At 40.7% G+C, this 16,053-nt stretch overlaps 1 long non-coding RNA gene across 1 annotated transcript in view; it reads right to left on the minus strand.

The window, feature by feature from the left end:
• Window positions 1-2,803: 2,803 nt before the first annotated feature.
• Window positions 2,804-16,053, minus strand: part of LOC114014878 (uncharacterized) — a 43,375-nt gene continuing 30,125 nt past the window's right edge. Inside the window, exon 3 of the long non-coding RNA XR_008733176.1 lies at window positions 2,804-6,624. This is a non-coding gene — a long non-coding RNA (uncharacterized LOC114014878). The remainder of the gene's footprint in view (window positions 6,625-16,053) is intronic.

Consider the following 16,053-nt stretch of genomic DNA (forward strand, 5'->3'; position numbering starts at 1 on the left):
GATTGAGCTCCTGGTCAGCTCCATATAAAAAACACATAAAAAGTAATAGAAAGGACTTAATTTTGCATCCCATTACTGTAAATGAAGGCATGTGTGAAAGATTAGGCATGTCAGAAACCTGACCACTGTTTGCAGGACTGGGATCTTCCTTGTTCTTTCCCTTTTTCCAAAATGTTTGTTTCTAATGGAAGTGTGCAGCAGCTGAGCCCAGAGCAGGTAGGCTGGGGCCTTCCTGCTCCTCTCCCTTTCTGCAGACAGACTTTGCTCAAGTGATGTTGCTGTATTAGTGCTAAAATTTCTGTCTTTTCTAACTCAAAAGTGCTGGAAGCGTGCTGTGCCGGACAGGTATATTCATTAGAGGATGATCTTCAAAAAAGAATGACAGCGCCATTTTGGGGAAAGGAGGAGCCAGCTATCCACACAAAGACAGTCTCCACCATGCCGTCCTGTGACAGGCAGGAGCAAACTCCATTTTGCTAGGTTAATTCTAAAAGCTATGTTTATTTTTCCTCTATTCCTGGAGCCTAGGATCTAACATGAGCCCTCTCTGCAGGGAAAAGTTATGCTGAAATACTGTCTAACCTAATTTCCAGGATTTTCTCTACTGTACTTTAGCGGGGCTTTGTTTTGTTTTTTCTTCCATTATGAATTGTCTCTGACAGTCGGGGGATATCGCATCTCATGCTTTCAAGGAGGAATGCCTCGCTGCCCTTTCTCCAGCTAGCAGCCAGCACGGAGGGGAAGGCGCTTTTCCCACTCTCCTGTGGGATGAGATGATGACTCTCCTGTGTCAATGGAGAGGACCTGCCACCTCTGGTCTAGGACAGGGCCAGAGACCTGCACGCTCAGAGACTAACCTGAGGTATGAGGCAGACAAATGATGAAATCTCGCTATCTTTATCCTCAAGATAAACATAAAACATACTCTGTGAGGATTATTGACTTTAAAGGCTTGCTAAAAAAAGACACTTTCCAAAAGCTTTAAAAGCTGGTTCAGTGAACTCCATTTTGATGCCTTTTTGCAGCTCTCCTTCCCTAGGGATGTCTGTCTCCGTGTATCCTGAGCTATGCCCAAGGTATCTCCCTCTGGTTCTCTTTGTTTTGTTATCTCTGTTCATGTGTGCACCTGTAAAATGAAAGTGCAATAACTCATAGTTCACCTAACCAATTCTAATGAATACTTCAGCTTTTAGTTTCAATTATTTAAAAATAATAATAATTTAAAAAGCCAGTTTACCTAGGAAATCTTCAAACTCATATCATACCACCCGACAGAAGAAATGGGGCTGTGTTCAAACCTGGCAGTGAAAAGGGGGCTGTTTCAGGTATAACGAAAGCCTGCTGGGTCTTGCTGCATCTGTTTGGAGCGGGTGCAGGCACTGTGTGGTGGGCAGTATTGCAACCTGACTGTAACGGGGAAATATTTTTAAAAATGCGAGGGAAGTCTGAGGTAGGCCGCATGGTCATGAGTCCTTCTGCAAAGAAAGAGTATTGGCTACCACTCTGACTAGTTATGGAAACAGTTTTCTTGGCAACCACAGTTCCAGCTCTCTGCTGTGCCATCCGTTCAGTCATTTATAGCTCTGCGAGGCAGTTTTAAGGCAATGGGTATGTGGCCTTGCCCTGTCCAGATGTGGGCGATCCTCAGGCGCAAGACAGCGATGGCTCACACCAGCCCGGCCACAGCTTGCCATGGCCAGTCAGACGAGGAGTATGGTGTTTTGCTGGGATAAATCACAGATCATTTGCATTCAGTAAGTCATGATAACCAGATTAAATTTCCAAGGTCCATCCAGGTTCTCTGATGATACAGAGAGTTTGAAACTTTTCATTTCTGTAGACTGCCTCCTCTGTACAGCACAATAAATCTTTGTCTCAATGTAATGCGAAATGGGCTCAGCTGCTGAGCTTGGAAAAGTTATGAGTATGGTGTTCCTATATACCGCATGCTTGTCTTCAAGATGGAAGAAGTCAATACAGAAGAAAAAGGCATCAACTGCCACAGCCTAAGAAGACTACTTAGAAGGGGACAGCGGGTCACAAAAGGGGTGATTCAGACCGCCCTGTACAAGGCTGATGAGCAGGAAGGGCGGGCTGTCGCTGGAAGGAATACCAAAGTCTGATACTTGACTGCATGGGGTTTTAAACAGAAGCATCTTTCCATTTTCAGTGTTTTTGACTATTTGATGCTCCTGCAGGTAGATGTTACGGGAAAAATATTTTCAATCAGACCCCTGCGCAGATGAGTGATCTCGTCAGTCATGTCTTGTACTAATTCAAAGGCTTGGTTTTGGGGAGATTCTGACAGAATCAAGGCCAAGGAGAGAAAAATACATATTAGTCTCCTATAACAAAGCAATAAACGCCTTAGTCTTTCCTTGAATTTTTTCCTGTTGAGATCCAGCAGTAAACTGGAAAGGCACAAGCATTCAAAACCGAACATTGCCTACCTGCACAATGGCTTGAGTGCAAGGAGGGGGCCAGCTGCAGTTCACAGGGGCCTTGCTACCTCCATAAAACCATGACCCAAAATAAGCCTCCCACAGTAATGCAGTGGCTCTAGGTATCTGGTAGCAGAGGACTGGAGAGCCCCAAATGTCCAAAAGCAGAGCCACGTGGCACAGGAACCATGAATTGCAGCTACATTGGTCCGAGCTCTGGATCCCCAGATAAACTGTGGATGTTCTTAATCCTACCGCTGCCTGAGGGAGTCTTGGAGGGTTTCCAAGTTTTACAGCCTCCTGAGAAATTTGTTTGCATTTTCTCCTATATGCAAATTGGCAAGGCAGCAATCCAGCAATACACAAGTGCTTGCGATGGTGGCATTGCCCTTTGATTCCCCATCTTGCGAGCAGGCAGTGTCTTCAAAGATCAAACACCAGCCTGAGGACACATTAAGGATTTTTGTTCTCAGGGAAGTTGCCCCCCAGAAATGGGGGGAGAGGAAAATGCTATTTGCATGTTGTGACTGTAGAGCAGACAGGTAAACCCACACAACAGTGCGATGCCGTAGCCTCCCATTTTGCCTTTCTTTTTTCAGCGCTTTATGCCTGACAAGACAGTGAGGTGTCCTGTCAAAGATCAAAGCAATCACATCTCATCACTACTGGTTTATGTCCATCTGGTTGTAACACTTCAGTTCTTCTTGGTCAAAACTTCAGCCCTCCCCCTGCTCATCTTGTGGCCGGCAGCTCCACCACCTCTGAGCGCCACATCAGGACCCTCTCATCGACGGAGGCTTTTGCCCCAAGGGCTGCTGCACGCACTCTTCACAACCTTTCCGCCAGCAGTCATGGCACCTCCAGCATCCGTGGCTGCTGAAGGCAGCGCTGCCTGTGCCTGGGAGCGGTGCTATCAGTGCCTCGTCAGGACCCAGCAGGAAACGTCTGGCCTCCGCTCCGCGACCATCTGCTAAAACCAGGCCTCCTCTGGCAGGAGTCCAACACAAAGTAAATAGAGTTTCACAGCCAGATTTCAAACAACAAAATAACTGAGAAATATGGCTCACTGCTCCTGGTTCTCAAATTCAAAACATGGAAGCCCCTAGAAGCAAAAATCCTTTATGGGCCCCAAGACCTTTCGGTTGTCAAATGGGCCCACTGTAGCGAATGCTAGGGAGAAAGTGCAGTGATGTGGCTAGCTACATTTTAGTTAGCTACACCTAATTAGTTCAGTTTATGCATTTTTAAGATGGTTTCTTTCTCAAGATCAGTGATGGAGAAAAAAAAATTAAAACTGGAGAATTCAGCTTGCAATATTTGTATGGGAAACTGTACAGAGAATTTCGAATTTTGCTACTGTATGATATTTTTCATGGTATAGGAGAGACAGACTCAATGAAGCGTGAATGATTTTTTAAAAGAACAGATTGGCAAGTCTTTTAAAATAGGTCAAGTTTTTGGCCTAGTTTCCTTTAGTGTCCCTTAAAGCAATGGGATTTGAATATCCATGATAGTGCCATTATTTTTTTGGTTTTAGCCACATCTATGTGTGGCTCTAGTTGTAAGGCAGAAATGTTCTGTCATAAGATTACAATGGCAAAGACCACATGTCTCAAGCGGTATTTCTGAACAAGTTACACTGAACGGTAAAATCTCGGCAGTGGCTGCATTTTGTCCTTATGTGTGATGTTAGAAAAAACAAACTATGAAAAAAAGTGATGGCCAGTGAAGCCAACACCTGCAGACTGAAACCCTGTCAAATGTGACCTATTAACTCTCCAGATTTTGGGAGAGTTAGCACCATTGTTTGCTTTCCACCTTTAAACTGATTAAATCAATTAACTTGATTTAAGTAGAAAGCAGAATTACAATAATGACATTTAGATAGAAGATACACAAGACAGCAATTATAAAACCAAACCAAGGCCACCTATGTTGAATGAAGATAAAATACAGTGGTCAGCTGTCAAAGCAAAAAGAATCTGTATGAGTACATTTTGATTCTAAAAAAGGATGTTTGAGATATTTAAAGAGGGAGGAAATTCTCCATGCAATATTAATTAATATAGAATAAATAGCATCTGTGTATGGAGCAGTCTGGTACATATATTTATGGATGCATCTTTGGTCTGTGAACATAACTTAGGTATAATACACATGTATTTATGATGTTACATAGACTCAAATATTCAACATTATACCCATACCAGTAATTGTGGTTGGCCTTAGTGCAGCTATATGGAGTGAAGCAGGACATGAGGAGGATTTCCTCCATCCCAGAGCCCTGGAAAAAGGCCAGGTACGAAGCAAGAGTGGCTGTGCTTAGGGAATACAAGGACAGGACTTGTCAGTCTCCCTGCTCTCCCCTGAGGCTGAGGCGGGAGCTCAGTACATCCTTATTAAGGTGCAGGTTCTTCTCCCCACTGTGCTGATCCATAAGGGATACTGCCCTTCAGGCACAACCCATTTAAAATGTTCCTTGTTGTGGTGAATCTGGATTGACCTAACGCACAGCCAGTAATAAACATTAGTTGGCTCACAGTATTGTACAGTAATAAACATACTGAAGAGCTTGTCAGTGCATGCTTCGGGAAAGAAGTACAATCTGGAACAACAGAGTCTACGCATACACTTGGAATACAAATCTTTTGCAGACGGTGGACTTCATTATGAAAACTGTTTGTGATTCCAGTTAAGCTGTGAGTGAAAGCACTGCAAAGGCTTGTCCAGTATTCATCCCACTGTAACGTGGAAAGATAAATCAGCCTCTAATAATGGAGACAGTTCTAAGAATACCTTTGTTTTAATGATTAACACTGTTTTTCACTGAGATTTGTAGTTGCAATCACCATCATGGACTGGAACCTTTGTTTTGTACCCAATCCTACTCTGCATTCTTTGCTGAAGAACTAGTGTGAGCTGTTACACATGTGGCTTTGTCTGCATAGTTTGTGACATAAAAAGGCTCAAGAAGGGGAAAGAGGATCTTTCTTTTTGCAGAATATCACCAAGTGCAGTAAAGTCATCTAGACAGCTCCAAAGGATACTGATTTGTGAGCAACTCTTTTTCACATATTACTCCCACTGCTTCCTATGAGACAAGAATATCATGCACAGAGATCTGGTTGGAGTTTTCACACTGGCCATTCCCCCCAATAGTGCTCATATATCAAAATCGCTTTCACTTCATAATAGATGATAAATTATTCCAACAATAACTCCAAGAATATTATCTTTGTCTGCCACACTCTAAATAATTAACAAAGATACCAGGCAGATTTGTGCTGCATTTGATAAGTACCAGGAAAATGTTAGTACTTCTGCAATGATCCCACTTCCAATAGCTGGCAAAGAATCCCACTGAAAGATCTTCCTCAGCATGAATATGTGATTGCAGAATTACTCAATGAGGACTGATGGACTAAATCTCATTCGTTTATCATCTGAATCAAGTTGGGAAAAAAAAGGCATATTATATATTTACATTGAACAGGTTTGTAGGCTTCACAGGGAGTTTTCCTTTCTAGCATTGAGCTCAGTGGAGCATGGACATTATTTTCTCTTACCAGGGTGAAATGTAAGAAATGAAAGACTGTTCATTTATGATACTATACATAGGTCCAGATTCTTAATGCCTTCATCTACCTTTGCAAGAAAGTTTGCACTGTGTTGTCCTGAAGTCAGCAGCACATCCAGATTTCAGGTGCAAAACAGAAGCTCTTGAGTGGAATACCCGTAATACGGAACATACAGGATAATTACACATTGCATGCTAAAGTAAGGCAACTGGCTCAGCTGCCTGAAGGACAGGATTTTATTCTGCTGGGCTGAAGCAATCTTCTGTGGGGTTGGAGCCAAGAACATTGACAAGAAAATGTTGTTCATAATCCATCTGGCTAAAATCTACTTACCCTATCTAGGCACTGCATCTAGCTCAGAGCTAAAATTAGGCTATCAGGAAAGGTACCACTGAGATGGGGATGAAGCCAGAGAGCTGCTGAGGGCAGATGGGTCCATGGGCAGATAACAACGTGTGAACAGGGGTGGGATGGAGAGGTTGGGTAGCAGTTCTTATGTCAGACGAGCGTGGCAGTGAATGAGTCAGCAGTGGTGGTTATAGTCTTCTCAGTACACACAGCGATCTTTGCGGTCTTAACCAGCGTGTTTAGGTTGGATGCTCAACCTAGCAAAACACCAATAGCAAATCAGTTTAGATAGGAGAAGAATGGCATCCTTTATCAAGATGCTTTATCAATGCCTTAATTAGTTACAATACAGTCACAATATCACTACTCTTACAAGTCAATACCGCATACAGCCAAGAAACAGCTGTTTCCATACTATCAGGCTTCTAACATTTCTCTAACAATTCAAAAGCAAAGCAGACTAAGCTATAAACTCCAGTACGAGAGAGCACTTTGTGTCCTCTGCTATTTTTAAGTGAACCTAAAAGATGATTGATATATTTAAATAGCTTTTTAATAAATATTAGGTGTCAAATTGTGGAAATATAGATAAAAGCTGCCATTTTACAACTGATATCATCTGGGGATAGGAGGAAAGCATGGGGAATTATAATGAATAGATTCCTGGCCTTTACCTTTTGGGATAGTGCTCAGAGTTTTGCTGCAGTTTTAATCTTAATAACCTCTAGTGGAGCAGCTCAGTTTACAAAACAGTGAACTTTGCAGCTGGATGTTTTATACCACTATGCAAAGACTAAAATAAATAAATCAGTAGGTCACCTTCCTAGCTCAATTTTTCTGAGGCAGATAATTTTCTGTCCTTCACAAAGCAAGGAACAGATCTCTCTCAACATTGGGAAGAAAGGAAGGAGGGGCAGCTTTCCCTCTGCTCTTCAGTTTTGCTTTAACCCCTAGAATGAGTTGATTGCATTGCGTTCGTTAAAAGTTCCCATGTTGGGAAGGATGGGGCATTTGCTTGCTTGCTTGCTTCTTTTCTTAATTTCTCTGCTTTCAGTTTTTAAAAAGTCCTCCCCCCCCAAATTCTAGCAGATCCCAAACTCAAAAATCTGACTGTCTAACCCCAGTTTCAGAATACTGCTATTCAGATGGTGCCGTAAGGGCCAATTAGCCAAGTGTGACAACAACCCAGGAGCAAGACTTTTCTCAGACACAGGCTGTGTTCTTCCACCTTTAGGAGGTAGGAGAACTAATGATTAGTCCTTTTATTAATATAGCAGGCACCCAACATAGAGCTGTGCCTGTTTAGGCTTCTAAAAACAGTTTGCACTGAACATGCCCTCTGGCTTCCTGGCAGAGCTGCTCCCATACCAGTAACTCGATATCCTCGCTCATGGTCACCATAACACCAGCCAAGCACACGGAAATAAGAGCATCTTTAGAAAATACCTCAATGGGTTAAAAAAACAGCAGGGCCCAGCTACCAAAGCCATGTCTGAGATTCTTCCTTCTGCAAGGCGGAGAGGGGGCTCAGTACCTTCTGGCTGTTCGCTACTTGAAGAGGAAAAGGATGGTTGTGCAGATGGCAACTTCTTGCACGGAAAATCTGTTTTCAGAATTGCAGCAACTGAGTAGTTTGAGTTGCTTTATTCCTCCGGGGAGGGGACAGAAAGGTATCAGCTCTGCTAATGGCACGCAGAGTGATTAACTAAATGCTACAAGGCCCAGATTCTGCCCTTATTGTACTGGTGCAGCTTATAGCAGATGATGCAGTTGCACAACCATGTTAGAGGACAAACACTCTCATGGCAGAGATACAGAGCTTTATTACTAGTAGTTTAACTGTCAAAAAGGAAACAATATACTGCATAAATGCCTGGTAGGTGGTTAGAAAAGATTATGTTTTTAACCTTATCCGCAATATATTTAATCTCAAATTACAGATGCAGACACAGAACACACTGATGTTACTTTTAAACATACCAGACTTGCCTCACTGTAAGATATTTTCAGATTTTTTGTTGTGAATTTTTTTCATTTTGAGGGCTTTCTTGAATAGGAAATTCTACAATCACAGCACACAGTTTTACAACAGTTGCGCGTTGTAAAAAAATACTACTCTGCTTTTCAAATTTCCTCCCTTCTTTCTGAAAACATAGACAAATTAATGAAGAATAATTATAGCCTAGTCATAAAAACAATCTGTCAATATTTACATGGTGCTATTTCGTTTCTTGGTCTTTCTTTGCTGGTTTGATACTTCAACTAAGCCCAGCATGCATCGTCAAGCCCTGGATCTAATAACTTGGGAAGATGATATTTTGAGATGCGTTTGCATTAGCAAGTGAAAATCCAAAAGGAGTGAGGAAAAGTGTCCTCAGCATCATTCAAAATAATTGCTGAATGAGACATTAGGATATACTAGGATAAAAAAAATCCCAAAGGAAAAAAAAGCAGGCAACCAGACTCCAAATAGTGAGCTGAGCAGCAATGGGAAGGCCTGTGGGTCCATCTGCAACTTCCTCAGACACTGACTGTAAAACTTTACATTGATTTATACTTCTGTTCAAATAAAGAAGCAACTAAGACACGCTTATGTCAGGTCCATTTTAAACTCTTTTGCTCATCTGTGGTTTTTTGATGCCACTTTTTAGGGGTTTAAGGAAATTCTTTTGAGAAAGAAGAGAACTGGGGCTTGAAAACTCCCGGTTTCAACAGCTGGTGCCCCAGGCAGCACCGTCTGGAAGAAAGAGCAGTTTAAGAGCTATCGGATTGCTTTTCCATCTCACCGGCATTATAGCTTCATAGTTCTGACTTACTGGGGATCAAACTTGGATATTGATAGATATTTCAGCCTAAATGTAATTTCTCAGGCCACAAGTGAGGGCTTTTAGTGCGATAGTGCAGGCTTGCCGCTTTAGTAGGGGCATTGGAGCGAGGCAAGTGAATGCTCTGTTTCTTTTTTGTTGCAAGTACGTAAGCGATGCTGCTTCTGAAACCCAGTTGCTATAGTATTGCAAATAACTCAGTAAGTATGAAACCAAAAGTACTGCCACATAGATGCGGCATATTTCTTTCAGAAGTTTTCTACCCAGAAGTATGATTGTTAGCTATAAAACTCTCATTCGTGCTTTTTTTAAAAAAAAAAATCAGTTTTGGTGTTGGTTTTTGGAGGGATTTTTTTGCATCGTTCTGGCAAACCTGCAGTTTGGGGACTAAGCAAATAAATGTCTTACCTGGAACAGCTTTATCCCAACTGATTAAATGAGCCTCTTTCTTCACATTGAAAATCCCTCTTAAGATTTTTACAGTTATTGGGGCAGGCAGTATCGCACAGAGAAGGTATCTGAAACGCAGCACGAAGGAGGTGCTTCCAGGAGCAGCATACCTGAATTCACCTAGTGAATTGGTATCTAAATCCTCCAGTTCAGGGAGCAAAAATACGACACAAGGCATCTGAAATCCCACAAATGGTAAAGAGTTTGTTTTCCAAACATTTCCAAGTGGTTTTCTTATTTAATTTCTCAGACGCTTATGGATGATGTAATCTGAGTATCAGATTATTGTCAAGTGTGCACAAGCCTCCTCCTAGAAGGTCTGGCCTGGGGGTGAATAATGTACTTTGTGCATTTGCAACACAATCACTAGGCAGAGCACAGTGCATGCACTGCCCTGCTCTGCAGTTTGCCTCGGTTCACTCTCACTCAAGCTACTTGGGTAAAAGAAACAGCTTTACAATTTTCCCCACAGTATACTTGCCCCCTAAAAATTTCCCACATAAGCATCCTTACTCCTGCAGCTCCACCAGTGCTAGCAAGTGTGAGGGCTGGCATTTTTGGTATAAGAATATCTCTATTCTTATAGAATAATATATATAATTATCTCTACAGTGTCTGCTCTGCTCCCTTGAATACATTTGCAATTAATCAGAGGAACATATGACAAAGGGTGGTCTGCTGTGAAAGGTACCCAGTGCGCTTGAACTTAATATCCTCTCATTTCATGCGGATAATGATGCTCTCTCTCCCCCTGGACTCCCTCTTTTCCTCAAAACTGCTGAGCGAGGAAGACTAGAAGTTCTGTCTGAGGAAAATGAAAACAATAAAAGCTCTGATCTACTTACAAGAAGTGCTGTAAGACAGCCAGGCTCTATATTGCTATATTGTCTAATATACTGTAGTAAAACATTATTACAATTGAAGCAGTTGATTTCATTTTCAAATAGGTGATGTGTGGAGATGAACGTTCTTCAAATTATCTCCATTAGTACTTTCATATATGTTACACTGATTTTCATATCAACATTGTATGATCTCATGTGGTATGTAGTCAAATAGCTGGAATCCATTAAAACCATGCTCCAGCTGTGCAATCACTGTCCTCACAAAGATAGATTTTTATGTGTGGGTAATGTCAGGAAGAATCCACAGCTTCAATTATGAGAACATCAAAATATGTTGTTTATTGTAGAAAAAAAAAAGCATTTGCAGCAATTTAAAATATCCAGTCAATACCACACTGCTAAATCTAGATAATAGAAATCCTCGAGAAATTTGAGCTAAATCTGTCTGGATTATAGCTGTGGGATTATCTGAATGCTAAATTACTGTATATGCTTTACTCACAAACATGAGCACAGACAGTATAGGAAGATGGATGACTATGCAGATCGCCATAAAACCCATCCCCAAGAGACTTTTTCATATACTAGGTAAACAACCCCTCTCAATTTATCAAGCGTTCTGGATTGAATTAATGTTGTCATTTACTTCGCTGTTGCTGTGTAGAGGAATACGGTTTAACTTGAACAGCTCCTTCAGCACCAGAAAAATAACAAAGGTTTTCTCTGTGCAACCTTCACAACACACAGAGTGCAGGAATATTAATTGGCTGCTGTAACTGAATTTGTGTAACTGAATTAAAGAAAATGTAACTGTAGTAAGTAATCAGAAAACCAAATTATATGCAATATTGAAAGAAAAGATTAACCCTGGTTGTCTTGTTAAACCTCCCCTTCCCCTCCCCCGTTGTTTACACACCATATTTCTGGCTTTCTAAGGACATACAGTGAATGAACCTGGATTGACCTGACACATAGCATCTCTCAAACTTTCCCCTTGAATGATTCACAGATGTGTGAGCTGCGACCAAAAAAAGCAAAAGAGGAAAAATACAGGCTACTGTACAGGCTGAGTGGATGTGAAAGGGGTGTTACTGTCTGTGTGTGCAGTGCTGTTGTCTCTCCTTCGCTGCAAGTGCACAGCCACTGATTACAAATACACATTCCTTCGCTTGCCCATTTAGCTCAGTTTGACAATTGCAAGTGAAACCACAACCAGTTAAGTCCACATAGGAATTATTCTAATTCCTATTATTCTGCTCCTGTGTATCAGTTTTTATTGCTCTCTGATGCTTTTTTGATATTCTGGGTGGTGACACTGCACGTCCGTGCAGCATACAGTACGTGGCAGGTGTAGCAATCGGGAGGGCTTTCCCGGGGACGAGGGCTAGGCAGTAATTGCTGCTTCCTGTGAACAGCTACCGGCTGACGTAGATATGGCCACTTTCATTTCCTTCTTTCTCATTCAAACAACGTATGTAGCTCTGTAAACAGATTAAATACAATTTTTGGATCTTGGGAAACTGTCAATGTAGTCCTTTGGTCAAAGTACAAACAAACAAATGAATGGATCGGCCTTAGTCAGAGTTCAGCTGCATCCAGATTTTAAGATACGTAGTTTTCACCAGAGAACAAATTCAGGAAGAGCACCAAAACCTTGGGGTTTTAGTGAGAAAGAGGGACTATTATGAGCAGATGCCATGGAAATTTGGGCATGATAGCGGTTCTTCTCAAACTGTGCCCATGTGCTAACAGATTCAGTGTCAGCACTCTCTGGTGTTTGAGATAATGAAACACTGGTTCCATTCCTCAGTTTTTCTCCCTCAACCAAAGGAGTAATTTCTCACCATTTCCACCACTATTCTGGCTGCTTTTGTGATGAATGTCTAAATACTAGTTGACCTAGAAGACAAAAGCTTGCTTGTTACATCAACTGCCCATAGACTAGTGCTCTTATGGAGCTGAACCAGAAGTGGTAACAATTAAATGTTTTAAGAGTAAAAGGTTAAAGCCACCTAGACACAAATGTCACAGCACGAGTGACAAGCTGAGTTACTGAGCTCAGGTCTACCCTGTGCCAATGACTGCAAAACACATTGCAAAGACTATAGACCACACAGCACCAGTCTCAAAGGTGGTCTCTACATCATGGTCTCTGCCACAAAAATAACATGCAGAATAGAAAAATTTGAAAAGTAAGTACAGCAAGTGAAGGAGTACAGGTTGGAAAGGGCTAACCTTAACATTGGGGTTTTTTTTTAAAATCAAGCTAAACTCATGTATAAAAGTAAATTCTAAAAGAACTTGGAAAGAGACAGTATGGTTTCATACCATGTTACCAATTTAAAGGATAAATAATTTGGGTGATTGAAACATTAGGAAAAGATTTAAAGCAAAAGAAGAAATCTTATTAATCCCAAACAGTACAGCACAGACATAGATCAAACAATAAAATAAGGTGCTTCATATTACTTGCAGGAATGCTAGATATGCTTCTCCCATCTCTTATATGTTCATTATGAAATTTGTTCTACTGTAACCCAGACATAATTTAAAGTATTCCCTCTGCCAGGAGAAACCAAACTTTAAAGGCAAATATTAACTCAACTAGCATGTCTTTCTGGAAAAATAAATATGTTTTGATTAGCATGAGCAGTATTTCAGAAGATGGATCAATTTCCATTCAAAAGGAGATGAAACAAATTTAGAAATCTGATCCAGCAATGTAATTAGATAACAGCTCACATGCTTAGCACTATATACAAGCTTACCCACTTTCCTGAAACAGAGTTCCAACATTAGAATAAATCTCCAACAAAGCTCAAATCTTTGTCAGACAAGATCTACAAAAATGTTATTCAAGTTGAGAAAAATATGTTTTCAGTTTTACACAAGTAGTGCTTTTTTAGCGTAGCCCCCTCAGATCAGCAACTGCCATCATCACATGGGTAGCTGTGTAAAACTCCACTGACAAACCTGGACACTGCGCTGTAACACACTGAATGCTCAGACAAGCAAGTGGTCAGCACTTAGCTAATGGTTGCTCAACGCGGTCCAGAAAAGAGGCAGTTTATTTTCATTTCCCACTGGACGGCTGACCGCATAAGGAAAAACACAATTATACGTGGCATGGAATAACATTATGTGCAGCTTTATGGTTAATGTCAACACAGTTGGAAAGGCTACATGGAAAATAAACCACAACCTTAGTGGAGGTGGTTTTTCTACTACAGGCCAGCACTTAGTCATGGTGCCCGGACAGCACAGGGAAGGGATATATGATTGCTGTACTGACTTCAAAGAGAAAAAGGAACTTATTTTTTACTGCCATTACCTGCTTTTTTGCTCTTTCATAAGCAGTATGTTACAAAGGTTTTTCCAGTCCTTAATTTGCCAGGTTAAGTGGTTAAGTGATTTCTTCTCTTTGCCTTTCCCTGTATCTGATTTGAAAGACAGTCATCAGGCAAACCTCCATTAACTCTACTCATCGCTCTCACACAGGTGAAGTGCTAGACTCTCAACAGCTATCTGCTGTCCCACTTCGACTTTGGAGACCCTTTCTTTAGATCATTCACCAAGGCTAAATGAGCTCTGACAACCCTTTCTGGGGATCTGTTTTCCTTTGTTCATGTGATCTCTAGCATCATCTCCCAAACCAGTCAGAGAAAGTTCCTTCTCTGATTTCCTCTGCGCATGGGACAGACACTATTTTACTGTGCCTCAGGCCGGGGAATGGAGCAGAACAACACACGTGAGTTACCAGCAAGTTTGTTATACAGCAAAACAGAAAACAGGAATGCTGTGAGCAAACTCCTGAGGGTTTGACACTGTCTCAGAAACCTGTAGTCCTCTGCTAAGAGTTAGCTTATTAGAAAATATTAAGATGATTTTATTGCACTCAACATCTCCTTAATATGATTTCAAATTGAAACTATTCCTCTTTTAATTGAATTAATTAGTCTTCTAATATTTAAAATAAGATTGATTAACAGACTTCTGCAACTTTACATGACCAGCATCACACGTTACTTTTAACAAGACAGTCCCTAAGAAAAGAGTCTCAATATGTTTGTTGTCACTGAAGGCATTAAAATTCACGTCAGAGGTAATGACTTCCTCTATAAATAATGCCTTTACAGTGAGCAGAGCGGCTTTTTGTGTTGCACAGTATCAGCTGTGTGGTGTTTTTTAGTGCACTTTTGGACTTTACGCTTGCACAAAGACTATAATCTGCAATATAGCTGTTAGTTCAGCCTGCTTAAGAAATGATAGGTGATCCTCACAGAAATGAAGTCACCATTCTGGAGGTATGACACAAGTTTATGACAATCTCAACCTAGAATTTTATTTTTTTTAAGTTTTAATTCTACTTAAATACATTTTAAGACTCAATATACAATGAAAAGAAGCACTACAAAATCATGTTTATAACCACAGCTGTTTAATATGCTCATTTTTGCATTTAAAAAATTAAATGCAACTTTTCACTTAATGCTTAAGCATAAGGTTTTTAATTTACTGATACCAGTAATAATTTTACAATTAATATTTTTACTGTTCGAGCTATCTGTTTACAGTGAGAATTCAACTTTTCTTTGATAGCAAACATGCTTTCATCTCTACATTCCACTTTCTGCTTCTTATGCAGTGGCAAGATCTTGCAAAATCTGAGTTGCCAACACTGGAGGAGAATGTCCAAATCTAAGTAAACAAAACAGCTATTCCAATGGATCTTTTTCTTTTGATCAGGTTTTAGGGAAAAGAATTCACAACCTAGTCTTTGAAATTAAATGCCTTTGGAGTGCTCTTTTTACTCAGGACAGCCAAAGGCATAAAAGCTGATTCATTTAAAACTAACATCAGCCAGTTTTTCTTCTCTCCTGTCTTGTTAACCAAAGGTTCAGAGCATTTGAACACAGACATTCATTTAATAATGCTAATAAATCAGAGGACAATAAATTTTAAAGGAATGCACAGCCTTTACCTGCCACTACATTGCTTGTACATCTGTCCTATAACGCTCAATGAATATACAACACCTAAATTAAAGTAGGGATTGAACTTTTGGGAAGGAGGACAGTAAAGGGTGATAGGACAGAAGCAAGGGCATTTTCCCACTATGTTTGTGCATGCGACTAATACATTTTGTATTTATGTATTTGTTTTTTTCAGGGATTTGAAATCTTCTGTGTTTTGGGTTTATTTTTTTTTCCAGAAGGCTTTCTCAGTTATCTGTTAACTGTTACCTGCTGAGGTATGAATCCTGGGAAAACCTCAGCTGCTCTAAGAGAAAAAACTCATTGTAACCACACAACAGAAACCTTTAGATCTCTGTCAGATGGACCTAGCCTGGGAATTTAGCTCAGTATTCAATCCAGGGCCATTTTTGCCATGGGTAGTTTCTTCAAAAGACAGATGTTTTGCTGTGCCCAATTGTCTCAGAGTAGTTATGTCCAAATCTTACCTCCACATTCCCTTTCACAAAGCAATTCTCATTAGAGAAGCCCTGCTTCAGTTTAAGCTAATTCGCACATTACTATTAAGGCCAACTGCTGTGGCCTTGACAAAG

The sequence above is a fragment of the Falco cherrug genome, chromosome 7, assembly GCF_023634085.1.
Source record: "Falco cherrug isolate bFalChe1 chromosome 7, bFalChe1.pri, whole genome shotgun sequence".
Lineage (NCBI taxonomy): Eukaryota > Metazoa > Chordata > Aves > Falconiformes > Falconidae > Falco > Falco cherrug.